This window comes from Mustela erminea, chromosome 1, assembly GCF_009829155.1.
Source record: "Mustela erminea isolate mMusErm1 chromosome 1, mMusErm1.Pri, whole genome shotgun sequence".
Classification (NCBI taxonomy): Eukaryota; Metazoa; Chordata; class Mammalia; order Carnivora; family Mustelidae; genus Mustela; species Mustela erminea.
The window spans coordinates 179,315,599-179,330,094 of NC_045614.1; positions in this window are offsets into that span (position 1 = coordinate 179,315,599).

The following is a 14,496-nucleotide window of genomic DNA, read 5'->3' on the forward strand; positions in this document are numbered from 1 at the left end:
CAGGGGCTCCATCCCAGGACCCTGGGATTATGACCTGAGCTGAAAGCGGAGGCTTTAACCCACTGAGCCACCCAGGTGTCCCAGAACAACACTTTCAAAATTGGACATTTTGACAAAATTCTACCATTTTGGTAGAACATAGTGTATGAAATTAAACATCTGAGAATTCCATTTGAGTGTCGGTGTGACTGAAGGTCTCAGAATGCTCCCATTGTCAATGACAGGTCTCATCTGGGGATCATTTCCCAGCTTGCAAATTATATGTACAAAAATATTTTAAAAAATATATATTATATATGACATATATATTATATATTATACATAACCTTGACACATACTTTTGCAGAGTAAAGTATTTGAAATCAATTTCAGCATTCTCCCCCATAAATCAGGACTTCCCTTTATTTTCTCTATCACATACTTAAAAAATGTGACACATTGCTTAAAGAATATGATGATTCACCAAATTTGTTTGCATGGTTCCTTCAAACTCATTACAGTCTTATCCTTAAGTTTGTAATTTTTTCTCCATAGAAATGTATTAACAGAGCTCTGAAAAGCTCATTTTCTCATAAAGTCTGTTTTCAACTATAGGCTTTCCCTGTGATGAAACAAAATGCCTCAGAATCGGTTTTACATAAAGTCTTAGATGGGATTATGAATTAGATGAAATGTATCACCAACAAAACTTGAAATTTTTCTGTAAGTATCCTAATGAACGCAGGGTTATAAAAATCACGAAGTATAGTGCTCGTACTAGGGATTCATGAGCTCCCTTTCTTTCCTTTCCCCTTTCTTTCTGCCAGCTCCCTCCCTCTCCTCGCCTCTCCTCACCTGGGCTTCTCCAACTCTCTCAGCCTCTCTATTCCCTCCCCTCTTACCCTCTCTCTCTCTCACTTGTTCTTGCCTCTCACTCATTACTTCATCCTTTTCTTTTACATATTTACTTTTATTTTTCGCCATGAAGTGTCACTAAGAATATATACTGCCTCTTACTGCAACATCAGTATCCTATGTGGTTCACATTAGGACTGCAATTGTATGAATTAATTATAGTATTTATTTTCAGTCAAGAAGATTTTTATTTTACATGTATACATTGTGCTTCAAGGCAATGATAACACCTTAAAACACATACATCAGAAGCATATGTGAAAACTTCCATCTGAAAAAACTTACATTTCTCAAAAAGGAAACCGAGGAAAGGCTATATTCTTTATTCATTTATTTAAACTTCTTTAAAACTCCTAGTGATGGGGTTTTTTTCACTGATTATTGGACTAGATGCAAGAGATAATTCTTTGTTATCATATATTATAAAATGATTATCCTTTTGTTAAGTTGAAAATGAAGTTGATTTTTTTAAATCACAGGTTAGTCATCTTTTGCAAAATTTACTTCATGGTTATAAGCAACATTCTCCTGAACAATTCTACTTCCCCTTAAAAGGCTTCAAACCACAGTTGGCTAGATCGAAGGTTCACAGCCTTCATAAGTAGTAGGCTATTATGTCTTTACTACGTTTAGTGAATGATGAAATTATTTGATTAGATTTACTTACCATCTTATTAGAAAAGAGTAGGAGATGATTCATATGCAGAGTTATTTAAAAACAAATGTTATATTAAAATAATCATAGCTTATGAAAACATCTTAATAAAGGAAAAGATATCTTCATGATTTTACAACAGCACAGGAATAATAAAATAGATAATTCTGCATAGGAATTAACTGAATATAAGAACACCATTAAGTTTAGTCAGTAACACGTGGTTAAAGTCTTTTAAATATCTTGAGTGTTCACAAATTTAATATGAAAAATTTTAGTAATCTGATCCTCAACTTTGTGTTACTTTTTATCTGAGGAACTATTAAAAATTCACTCTGTTCTAGTGCAGAATTTTCAAAATCTGTTTTTACTGACATGATTGGTGAGTGAACGGTTTACTTTTAGCACAGAGCGCTAATCCTACGTATATGAACAGTCAGCACTTTGTTGAATGAAGGACATTGAACATTGAAAGGCTACATGATCATAAAACACAATAGAGCCCTAGATCTAAACATGCATATTTCAAAATTTCAAAGTGTGTGACTTCTTGGTTTCATTATTTTGCACGTTTGAAAAATGTGTCTTAAGCATGTTATAAAATAGCCATATTATAAAAATACAGATTAAACATCTATACTAATTCTTAAATGATCCAGTGTACAACGTCTCTTTGTGTTGCCACATGCTTGATGTAATTAGGCTACAGAAAAACAAATTATTGGAAAATTCAACTGATATATTCAAGCAATGAACTAATGGATTATCAGGAAGTCAAAAAAAACCCTACATTGCAAAGTTGAAAATTAAGTTGTAATTGAACACAGTACTTAGATCCACAATAACGTATGATTTTGTTTCACTGAATTAAATGAGTGTATACTTAAAATTTCTGTAGTTTGCTAGATATACTAAAGGTGTCATTTATATCATAGAGCCAATTGTAATATTTTTAAAAATCTGTGACAATATGAATATGTAAAGATTATGAATATGTCAGATAATTCTAACACAATTTAACCAAATGATGAATTAAGCATTTATCTTTCATGTAATTATTGCTATATATAAGAAACCCTCATCTTTTAATCTTTTAGGGCACAAATGCTTGTGTCCTAAGTATGGAAGACTAATATATTAATAAATAGAGTACATTTCTGAGATGTATTTTATTTTCCTACTCATTTCTACTCATGAAATAAGAGCTTATTCTCAAAGCACAGTATTTCACTAATATAACAAAGATGCTATAACCTCATGTGATCACTTTCTCATGCTAATTAAAACAATTTTAAGGTTGATGAAAAAGTTGACATTGCTATGTCAAACCACACAAAATTAAATTTAAAATTAAGATCATGAATAAGTCATGAACATATTTGAGCAAGATTCTATTGCCTTATTTCAGATTAGAACTCTTTTCTTCCTCCTCCACCATGGTCTCCCAAAGAAAAATGTTTTACCAGGTTATCTGCTGGACATCAAGTATGAAAGGTTTCCCCAGTGGTCCCTAGCATGAAGTAGATGATTAAGTACCCACAATATTTTGTTTGGAACTGAGAGTGCATGTTTAGGAAACCAACGATGTTCATGATTACAGTTGCTTGGGATTAGGGCACCATACTGAATTAAATCCAAGAAGCATTTTAAATATTGCAGTGCCATTTTTTCTGTTTTACTGAATAATTGGTAACACTAGATTACAAGATTTGTAAGCTCCCGAGTTGCTATATTTTCATAGGGAAAAGGTTCCCTTTCATTCAAGCTTAATAAGCTTGGCCTCTATCAGCTTTTCTCACATCAGCCCAAGTGTCACATTTGGGCTGGGGGAAGCTTGTTAGCAGTAATTACCAGCAGTAGGTTCTATTATTTGCCAAAGTAATTTTCACCACTAAGTACCACCAAAACTGCCTCAAGCCTTTCATTTTTTCCCTTCCTCTTGCCTTCCTTTGCTTTCTTTTAAGTTAGTGCATTTTCCCATGATACTGCTCTCTGTGGTGTGGGACCAGGCAGAGGCCAGGCGCTGGGTATCAGTGTGCTCTTGAGACTCGGGGTCAGGCCTAGCGAAAGCCTTTCACAAACAGAGCCTGAACTCTATTAGAAATGCAAATCCACTCTCTGAGTAAGGATTGTTTCAGCCACATAATGGAGGCCAAGGAATTCCACAGCCGCTCGCCTTTCAGCATGGGCCCTTTGTCTGCGTCTTAGCAAATTTCAGCAGCCTGTTTAAACTCCAACTATTGTCCCCTAGGCTTCATTGATTTCTCTGCCTGCCACCAACTCACAATGGGCTGATATGAACATCTTTGTTACTGCTTTTGTACTGTATATCAGAGTAATGTTTCAGCAGATTGAGGCCTAGGAGGAAGAATTAAACCTGTACTACACAGAGCATGATGAATTGCAGGATTTACATATCATTTTGAGACTTGGAGTGGGGGGGCAGGGGGCCAGAGGGAAAGGTCGTTGCTGAATGCTGTTGTGTCTCAAAGGATGTTGTCCAAAGACAGAGTGACAGAAAAGGAAGTGATTTAGATAGTCCCTGACAGCTTAATACACAGATTACAGACAAATGGTGGAAATTCACAGACATTCTGTCCTTTTCGTAGATAGACTATATTTGATGCTGAATCTCAGTGTGGTTCAGTGAAGGAACTTCATGTTATAGTCTCGTAGAGTTCTCTGCTTCAGAGCTTGGGTCATAGAAATGGTGATATTTTAGATCCCGTTATTCTTGGTTGACATGAAAACTTACACTATTTTAGCACTTCCTCTCATGTTGGGAGCAAATTTGTCAAGGTTAGTAACTGCAGTGATTTCCAAAACATGTCACCACTTTTTTTTACACAATCAAACATTCCTTATCTGCTTTTAAGGTTTTTCTAAGTGTATAAGCTTTCTAAAGACATATCCAGGTGGTCTATAAACTCTGGGATAATTTCCCTTCCAATGCTGAAGACAAAATATTCAGTTGTACATCCTTCCACTGTGGCCAATTTTAGGTTGCTATTGTGAGGTCACTGAATGTGGAGTTGAGAAAGGAATGTACTCAACAGGCTTCTGTGAACTTCAGCCCAAAACCAGAAGGATTTGATTGCTTTTTTTTGGTTACTATCTTGTTATAAAATATTAGCCTTCTCAATGATCTTACAAACTTGGGTAAATGATGCTATAGAAATGTATGGATGGTTAGATAATGATGCTTAAAGTGCTACAATTATAGTAGGTTATCATCTAAGAGCTGTCACTTGTATGGTCAACATAATTTATTGGTACTTTTTTTTTCCTTTATTTTTTTTTTCCTAGTGTCTTTGGGCTCTCTTTGGTATGTGACTGGCATCAAAATGAAGTAGTAGAAATGAATCTGAATAGACTCATTCTATATACTTCACATTTCAAGGGGTAGATAAAACAGAAGAATTTTTTTGTTTCTTGATTCAAAGGAAAGAATCATTTATTTGTTGAGTTCTGGTGGACAGACTTGAAGGTATGTTTACTATTCATATGCACAGTAAGATCACCAGGCCCCACACGGATATCTCTTTATAAAAGAGTATGAGATTAAGAAGAAAAAATTTTTTTTCCTAAAGTCTCAAGGCAAGATCTAGCACATTAAAGAAAGCAATCCAACTCTAAAACAGCAGTTCTATCCAGAAAATGAAAGTTCATTGAAGAAAGGTAAAAAAAAAATGTTGCATTTCAAAAATATTTTCTTACATACTTACAATGAAATTTGTATTATTTCAGTTTTAACTCAAAAACTCTGTGGTAGTAGAGCCTGGGTGACTCAGCCAGTTAAGCATCTGCCTTTGGCTCAGGTCATGATCCCAGGGGACTGGGATCAAGCCCCCATGTTGGGCTCCCACTCAGTGCAGAGTCCCCATCCTTCTGCTGGCTGATCCCTCTGCTCGTGCTTATTCTCTCTCCTTGTCAAATAAATAAATAAAAATATTTTAAAAAGCAACAAAAACAAAAACAAAACCTCTATGTTACACTGTATTATATTGAAGTTTTAGCTAAGCTACTCCATGGTATTGCTGCCTTGCCTTCCATTTTCTTTAGCCCATCAGCCTACAGAGCCCTTGAACTGACACTAGCACTTCCCGTGATAACAGCCTGTAGACTCATACGCAAATGTTAAGTTCCTGATCTGAGCCCCAGCAGCCCTCGTGATCAGCAGTCCACCCTGCATTTCAGAGCTTTCTCCTCACATGCTCCTTAGTTAAGACTCCCATGGGACTTACCCATATCCTGCTCTTTAGGTTTGAGTTGATCAGTCTGGCTTCAGTCTAGGAAACTCAAAATACTCTTCTCACAGACCCTAATGAATGTATATGTCTCAAGTCTTACCTCTCTAGGTGTACTCTGCCTTATCTCCCTGTGTGACCCCTCAAGAAATGCCATGTCCTTCCTCTGGTATCTGTGAATCCTAAGCTTATTTCAGTGTCTCTTACAACTCACAACCTGACACCCTCATTCCACTTAACAAGTGTTAATTTGACAGATTCATAAAATATCAAAAATATATTGTAGCTAATAATGTTATAGATATAATCAGACAAGATAGGAGTATATGGCATTATAATTACTCCTGCTATAGTTTATTAATCATGTTAACCTTTTTTAAAAAATCCTATAAATGCTTAACAATAGGAACTACTCCTTATATAGTTGTATATTCTTCTATCCCGCACCCCACCTCACAGCCCCTGCCCACAGTACATATTATTGTGTGAAGCACATTTAAAAAAAAATATTTTGAAAGGCAGATGATTATTTTCATTACATCAAGAGAGAGAAGTTCTGTGCACTTGGAATTGTCCATCAGTAGAGAAGGTAGTTATTGATCACCTTTGCTTTAGATAGTTTTCAAGTATTTGAACAACCTGTAGAACTTAATTCTACAGGCACTGCTAATATTTGCATTACTTGACATCTTAATGGAAATCTCTTCACTCTTTGTCTTTTGAGTTCATTCGCCTCATTGTTAGCATTTCCTAATGCTTCCTTTTTAGCAGTATTTTATGCGGTTGTCTTGGCACCTGATCAGAAGAGGAAGGCATAAAATTCATACAATTCTCTAACCTTGTTCTCATTCCAGAGACAGATCTCTCCTTAAGGACCAATTTCTGAGAATTCAGACACCTGGTTTCTTTAAGAGAACCCCAGAGGACAGCTCCTAATCATCTCTCAGCATTCACACAAATGGAATATGATTTTAAACTTTTTAAAATACATTAGTATTCAAACTCATAGTTGAATCTTTATATAAATTCTGAAGAAACCTAGACTCTTATAGCAGAATATGCAATAGAATCCTGAAACTGAAAAAGCGGTACCTTTTTTAACCAAAGAATCTCAATGTCGACCCTACTTTCGGACCAAATAGTCTATGTATTATCTAGGTTTAAATAAAACAACTTTTGTAAAGTACAACAATACCATATAATCATAACCTCATAAGCATTTATTGAGTGGCTCCTATAGGTGAGGTACTATGGATGCCACAGTGACAATCAGAAATTACTGTGATTAGTAACAATGATTTATCTAGATTATTTCATCTTGTGTTAAGGACCATATCTACAAAACCAACCAGAATCTCTTTTTCTGGTTGGAAACAAATTGTACTTTAAGACAGGTTAAAATTAAGCACCAGTTTGTTGCTTTTAGATGTGAAAGAAATGACATGTCAACCATACTTTTCACAGCTACTCAGCAGTAATTATCATACATTTGAATAATTCCTTATTTCTCCTCTGACCATTATACTCAGACTAACATTCTATATCATTCTTAGCTGAGCCCTAAATCCTGATATCCTTCCATTTACCATAAACCGTTTTCCTGCTTATAATGTCCTCCAACTGTCCTACCAACACTTAGAGGTGATGGGTCAGTATGAATTTGCCTCCTAAGTCGGTTTACTCCATTTCATGTAAAAACAAATTCCGGCCTATACATTGACAGGGTTTTACCCATTTGTCTTTTGAGGTCAGGCTATAAAAATAGGGAGCGTTCTTAGGAAATTAAATTCCTGGGCTATATGGTTAGATACACCATTGACCTACCCAGAGTTATCTGGCATGTTGGTTTCTTAGCTCTGTTCCAGAAAGCTAAAAAGTCAACTTTAAGGAAAATAGACTTGCTTTCCTTTTGACCTGAGTACTTTTTTTCCTGCTCTGCTGTCCATTGGACAGATGAATTTCTTGTAATGCTTACCACAGTAAATTATTTAGTTGAAAGTTTCTAAATGTCTTTGATCTCTTCAGATAACTGGCACTGAATAAGGATACTACTGTAATAATTATTACCCATCTTCATCCTATAGTAATTACATGAAGGATAATAAGGAGCCAATCCTTTTAAATGCGAGGCATTAAAGTTCATCCAAATTCTTTGTAAATATATTCATTCACTATACCAGATTTCCTCAGGAAGACTCGGTTTTTCTTGTTTCGTTTTGTTTTGTTTTAAGTTTATTTATTTACTTAATTGACAGAGAGAAAGAGAGACAGCAAGAGAGGGAACACAAGCAGGGGGTAGTAGGAGAAGGAGAAGCAGTCTTCCTGCCAAGCAGGGAGCCTGATTCAGGGCTTGATCCCAGGACCCTGGGATCCTGACTTGAGCTGAAGGCACCCCACCCAGGCACCCCAGGAAGACCCAGTTTCAATTACAGGAATGAATATATTTATTCATCAGCTCACAAAAAGCTACCAGATAGGTTAACCAGTAAATGACATTTCCTTTCTTGGAATATATAATAAGCTTCTCACGAAAAGACCTATGCAGCTCTTCATGATGGATGTCCTTGTCATTTTGTAGCTGTATCATCGTCTTTTTGTGAATTTGATATATCTGCATTACACTATCGCTAAAGACCCATGCTTTAAGGTGGCAACTGTCATATACTCTGTCTCAACATTGTACATCCCCAGAATTCTAACTTTGAACATTCCCAAATTAAAATAAATGTATGCCCCACTAAATCTTATCCAGCTACAGGGAAAGAATCAATGAGAATGTTTCCCAAGATATAGAGAACAGTTAATTACCAGACTTTCTCTTAGAACTGATTTTAGGAAAACTCTACCTTTAGTGTCCTAGAATGGTACCAATGGATTTGAGTGTCTACGAAGTGAAACCCTCTTCTTTTATGTGTTCTATTTGGTAACCAACGTGAAAAATATACCCTAAATGTTATATATTTATAATTACCAAAATGTATGTGAATCATCCTCCCCAGACCATTTATTATTTGATTTGACCCATGACAAAGTAATGCATTTATTTATTCTGTTCACTATGAAGGTAACTGAAATAATCACTTGATAAGTGTTTTTTTACTATTTTTTTAATATTCCACTCAGACAACAGCCTCCATTCGTAAGCCCTAACTGTATAAAACTACTTTCTCTTTCTGAAAACTTGATTTCTAGTTTCCTATTCAATCCCTTACCACTTAATAGGGATGTTTTACTGTCTTTTCAACTCCTTGACACAGAGTAGAGATGTTTTCTCATTTTGTCAATCAATTCTTTCCTATGTGTTTTGTGAATTTTGCAATTAGATTTAGATGACAAGTTTCTCCTTTTGGAAGGGATTCAAAAGTGAAGTGGAAGGTCAAGGAAAAAATTATTTTAGTTTCTCATATAGTTTTTTTTCTTAATTATTTCCCTCTCATGGTATATCTTAAAAGTTACTTATAATTATAAATTTAGTCCTGCAAATGCAGAGATAATCTATTCACACACTTCACTTCATGATGTTCAACACTTAATATTTTAAAAGCAGCTCCAGAAAATTACATAGATTTATATTGGTTTTTATGCAAAGTGTGATGTGTTTTTGGAGTAGCAAAGATTTTAATCAGCAGATTTAAAAAATAAAAAGCAGGCATAGCTATTTCATAATGAGATAAGAACATTTTAATACCAGCTATATACACATTAATATTTTATTAATAATTAAAACATCAAAGGCCTTAGAAACAAGTGCAAGAGCTTAAATAGAAATCCTTGTAATAGATGCCTCTTTTTACAAGGTACGATGTCTGTTGCCTCAGTAATTAAGAGAAGCAATTGTTTGAGCTTCAGGGGTGGGGGTGCTCCTGACTGTGGCCATGACTCGATTCTGGGGTGTGTTGGTATGGGGACCACTTTGGTTTACAGAGAAAAACAATGCTGTGAGAGATCTCAGATAGTGTCTTGCCCAACCTTCTTATTTTATGGGAGAGAAAGCCAAGGAAACTGAAGGTTAAGCATCTTAATAGACATTGTTCTTTATGAATGACAAAGAGTATAGGGGAAAAGGGACAGACAGAAACTATTTTCTATTGACCACCTACATTTGTCAGGCATTGTGCCAGGTGCTACATGTGCTTTTATTTTATGTAATCTTTATAACTCCACAAGGTAGGGTTTTTCTTCTAATTTTACAGAATGAAGAACATCTATAAACATGGTCAGCTATGTAATTTGTGTGCCCTAGAACAAAACGACAATGCTAGGTCCATTGTTCAAAAAGGGGGAGAAGTTTTCCTTTTTCCTGCAGTTTCTCTGTTGACCAGTCATGGTGTTTTTTAATTTGCTATTTAGTTCCTTTGAGATGAGGAATAGTGTTCTTTTTTTGTTTAATTGTTTAATGTCTGACTTACCTCTCTAGAATGTAAGTTCCAAGAGATCAATCACAGGCCAAGTTAATCTTTTTTTTTTTTTTATAAACATTCCTGGGACAGATTCAGAGCAAATAGATTTGTATGAGGTTGTAAGTTCTGATATGTTTTCACTTGACTTAAGCATTGCCTCCCTGGCAGCTAATGCTGGCACTCATCTCGTAAGACAAATTTCTCAAATGTGTTCGATCTTAAGACTCACTTAATTCACTTGTAAAAACTATTCTTATTTTCTGTTTCCCAGATCCATGAGCTTTTATTAAATTTGGTCAACCAGAGGGTCATTTTCAATTGGAAATCATATCATAGTACACCCTGAATAAGCCACTCTGATGACTTCCTACTTCACACAAAACAAAATGTAAATCCTTTGCTCTGGCCTACAAACCCCATATGTCAGTTCTTTTTAACTTTCTCTCCCACCACCTGCTCCCCAGCTTGTACGCGCCATCCACGGGACTTTTAAATGTCCTGTTCTTTGTAAATGCCAAGCTTGTTTCTGCCTTTGTATTTGCAAATCTGTGTGGCTGGAAATATCTTCCCTCTGATCCCTTCATGGAATTCACTTTCTAGTCATTTAGGTCCCCTCCCGTTATTATCTCTTATAGAGCCCACCCCCCTCCCCAATCCCACACCCTCCTTCTTCTGCCCTGACCACACAGAGTGAAACCACCCCTTCCCTAGAGCTCTTTATCATGTTGCTGTCCTTCATTTTGTCCTGTTAACATGTTAACTATCACCATCTGAATTTATCTTGATTGCTTATTACTTAATTACTTAATACCTCATCCAGAATATAAGCAACGGGAGATCACAGAGCTTTGATTAGTGTCTGTCAGTCAATAAATATAAATGTGTGCTTTACCCAATTCCCAAACGCCATTCCACCAATCACACCCACCTTAATATTTCTGGGCTTAATTTTGAAGGGAAGATCATGACATTTTCTGATCAACATCTCATCCCCACATGGTTCTGATCAGAATGTTTAAACATTGAATGGTATGATGGTATAAAATATTGATCATTGGTGTTTCTAAACCTATCACACTCATGATAAAATATTCAGTGTTCTCTATTATCATGATTGAGTTTCAAAAGGATTGGAGAGTAGAGATGAAGTGAAGATCAGATATTTAATCAGATTATCCACTGCTTAAATTGCTAGCTAATAACTGCACTAGTAGCTCTCTGGTCTAAATGTGTTCCGTGGCATTATCATTTGAGAAGCCCAGCTTTGAAATATATGTAAAGTTTTTCAAAATCTGGGATGTGTTATTCTTGCATAATGTTCTTATTATTTATTTCTTCAAGGTGTTAACTTATAATATTTTAAAATATGATGAAACTACATTTGAAACCTGAAATAGCTGATCTTTTATGTTACATAATTAATATGTATTTATCTAAAAAGCTAACAGTTAAGCCAAAGGTGGAAGAAATTTACAACAACTCATATTCTCACCAAATAGAGATCACCACCATTGACATTTTCATATATACTATATACACACATATGTAAAATAAGGGCCCATGCTGTGTTAGTTTTATAATTTTCAGTTTTTATTTAATAGATAGTTTTTTAAATATATAATTTATCTTCCTATGTAACTATGTATTATGTTAATATTTGCATGGAAATCCATTGAATGAATGTAATTATAAAAAGTGTGCTTCCAGTTGATTTATTTTACTTTAATTTATTTGACTCAGAACATTTATAGTTATAGTTTATAGTTATTGCTATCTTGAGTCCTCTCTATATTAGTCTACCTGGACTGTCATATAATAAAATACCACAGACTGGGTAACTTAAATAACAGATATTTATTTTCTCACTGCCTAGGGGCTGGAAGTCTGAAATCAACATGGTTGGGATTTGGTGAGACTCTATTCCTAGCTTGCAGGAGGCTGTCTTCTCACATGTCTTCACATGGTAGAGAGAGAGAGAGAGCTGGTGAGCAGAGAAGGAGAAGAGGAGAGAAACAGGAAGGTGGAGAGGGTGAGTTGTCTGGTGTGTGTCCCTTTAAAAGAACACTAATCCGGGCGCCTGGATGGCTCAGTGGGTTAAGCCGCTGCCTTTGGCTCAGGTCATGATCTCAGGGTCCTGGGATTGAGTCCCGTATCATCGGGCTCTCTGCTCAGCAGGGGGCCTGCTTCCCTTCCTCTCCATCTGCCTGCCTCTGTCTACTTGTGTTCTCTGTCTGTCAAATAAATAAATAAAATCTTTAAAAAAAAAAAAAAAAGAACACTAATCCTATTAGATCAGAGCCCCATCCTTATGACCTTATTTAATCTTATTTACCTATAAAGGTCATATCTGTAAATCTCTCAATATAATCACATGGGGAATTGGGCCTTCAATATATGAATCTGGGTAAATAATTCAGTCGTTAACATTTTCATAAAAAGCAAAATTAAACTAATGCCTCTCTGTATTGTTTAAAAAAATCTCAGAAAGTAACGTTTCTATTTTTTCTAGTAGTCTGAAGAGTGTGTAAGACTGGGTTGATAATACTTCTCTATTTAAAAAAAAAAAAACAAGTAATATTAATAGGATGTTTGGCAAGGGAAACAGGTTCAGAGAGTCATAGAAGTTTGCCAAAATCAGACACTATTATTAGAGAAACACATAAACTCAAGTATTCTAAATCCAAGGTCTGACATTGTATCGAGTTTTCACACTTGTAGAATGGATCAACAACATCAAAACCATAAAATGAAGTCAAATAAATTAAATATTCTTACATGCCTTTATGGAACATTACACTGGCTTGAACTATGATCGTCTATTTGTACCAAGATATTTCATCTTTTCTTGAGGTTATTATTCAAATATTCAAGGGCCTGTCTCTGCGACTGTACCATTCTATGTATTCTGTCGAATTTGGTAATGATCTCAAACTTTGCTGTCAGAAAGTGTTCTTTGAACGTGCATTATGTTGTGCCTAATTTAAACCAACATATAGACATATAGACATATAGACTTACTCTTTCTCAGAACAACAACCCAGCGCAGAATGTCGTGCTAATTTCATGAAATAAACTGCAAACTGTGTCTTATATCCTTTCCTATCCATTTCTCCCTAAAAAGATTTCTCTTCTTATTAGTCCACAGTGATATTCCTGATGCTATAATTCTCAAATGACACACAAAATGGAATATGTGATTTCTTCCCAGAAAATAGATCTTCAAATAAATAAATAAATAAATGAGCCTTCTAAAAGGCTCTACATTTAGTAAGCTCAGATATGATGGTGGTTGATTATTGGTTCTGCCCTAAAGAAGATGAGCTTATTTTGATGGAAGACATAATCTTCTTAATATGTTTGCTAGATGGAATTCTAAGTATATTTAAATGACATGATTTTAAACTAGATAGCAATGAGAATGTAAATGGATTTTGTTCTAGTATCTTCTAAAGATTAAGACTGAGTTGAAAAAAATTTAAACTCTTTCTAAGCATGAATATTAAAAGAAATAGAAACAAGTACACTTTTACAGCTCTTTGAGGATAACATTCCTTGTAATTGTATATTTTCTCATAAAAATGTTACTATAACTTTATTTATATTTCTTAAATAAAGGACTAATTATACTAATGAACATTCATAACAAACAGTATTAAGTTGGTACAGCAGCACTTACACAGATATTTAAAATTATTAAGAATGAGTGTTTCTATTATTCATTTGTCATGCTGTAATAAAAGTGCTTGGTTGTGATTATTCTATATAAATCACTGAGTGCAAAATACAGTAGGAGAACATAAGTGAAGCCAAAACAAATTCCCTATCTCTGGATAATCTAGGACAGTTGGAGACCTATAGCACGCATATAAACTATATTAAATGGAAAATAATGCCTAATATGAGAAATTTAAGAGTTAAAGGAAGTGGTGATGGAAAAGAAGAGGGAACACCTAGCTTGAAGAATAGGACAGCTTGTAGAGTGAGTGACATTTGTAATTAGTCCTAAAAATGGAGGAAATGTGGTCATTTAGAGATTGTGGAAGATACAGGGCATACATGTGAGGAATGGAAATGAGAAAATGACAATTATTGGGGTGCCTGGGTGGCTCAGTGGGTTGGGCCGCTGTCTTCGGCTCAGGTCATGATCTCAGGGTGCTGGGATCGAGTCCCGCATCGGGCTTTCTGCTCAGCAGGGAGCCTGTTTCCTCCTCTCTATCTCTCTGCCTGCCTCTCTGCCTACTTGTGATCTCTCTCTGTCAAATAAATAAATAAAATCTTAAAAAAAAAAAAAAGAAAATGA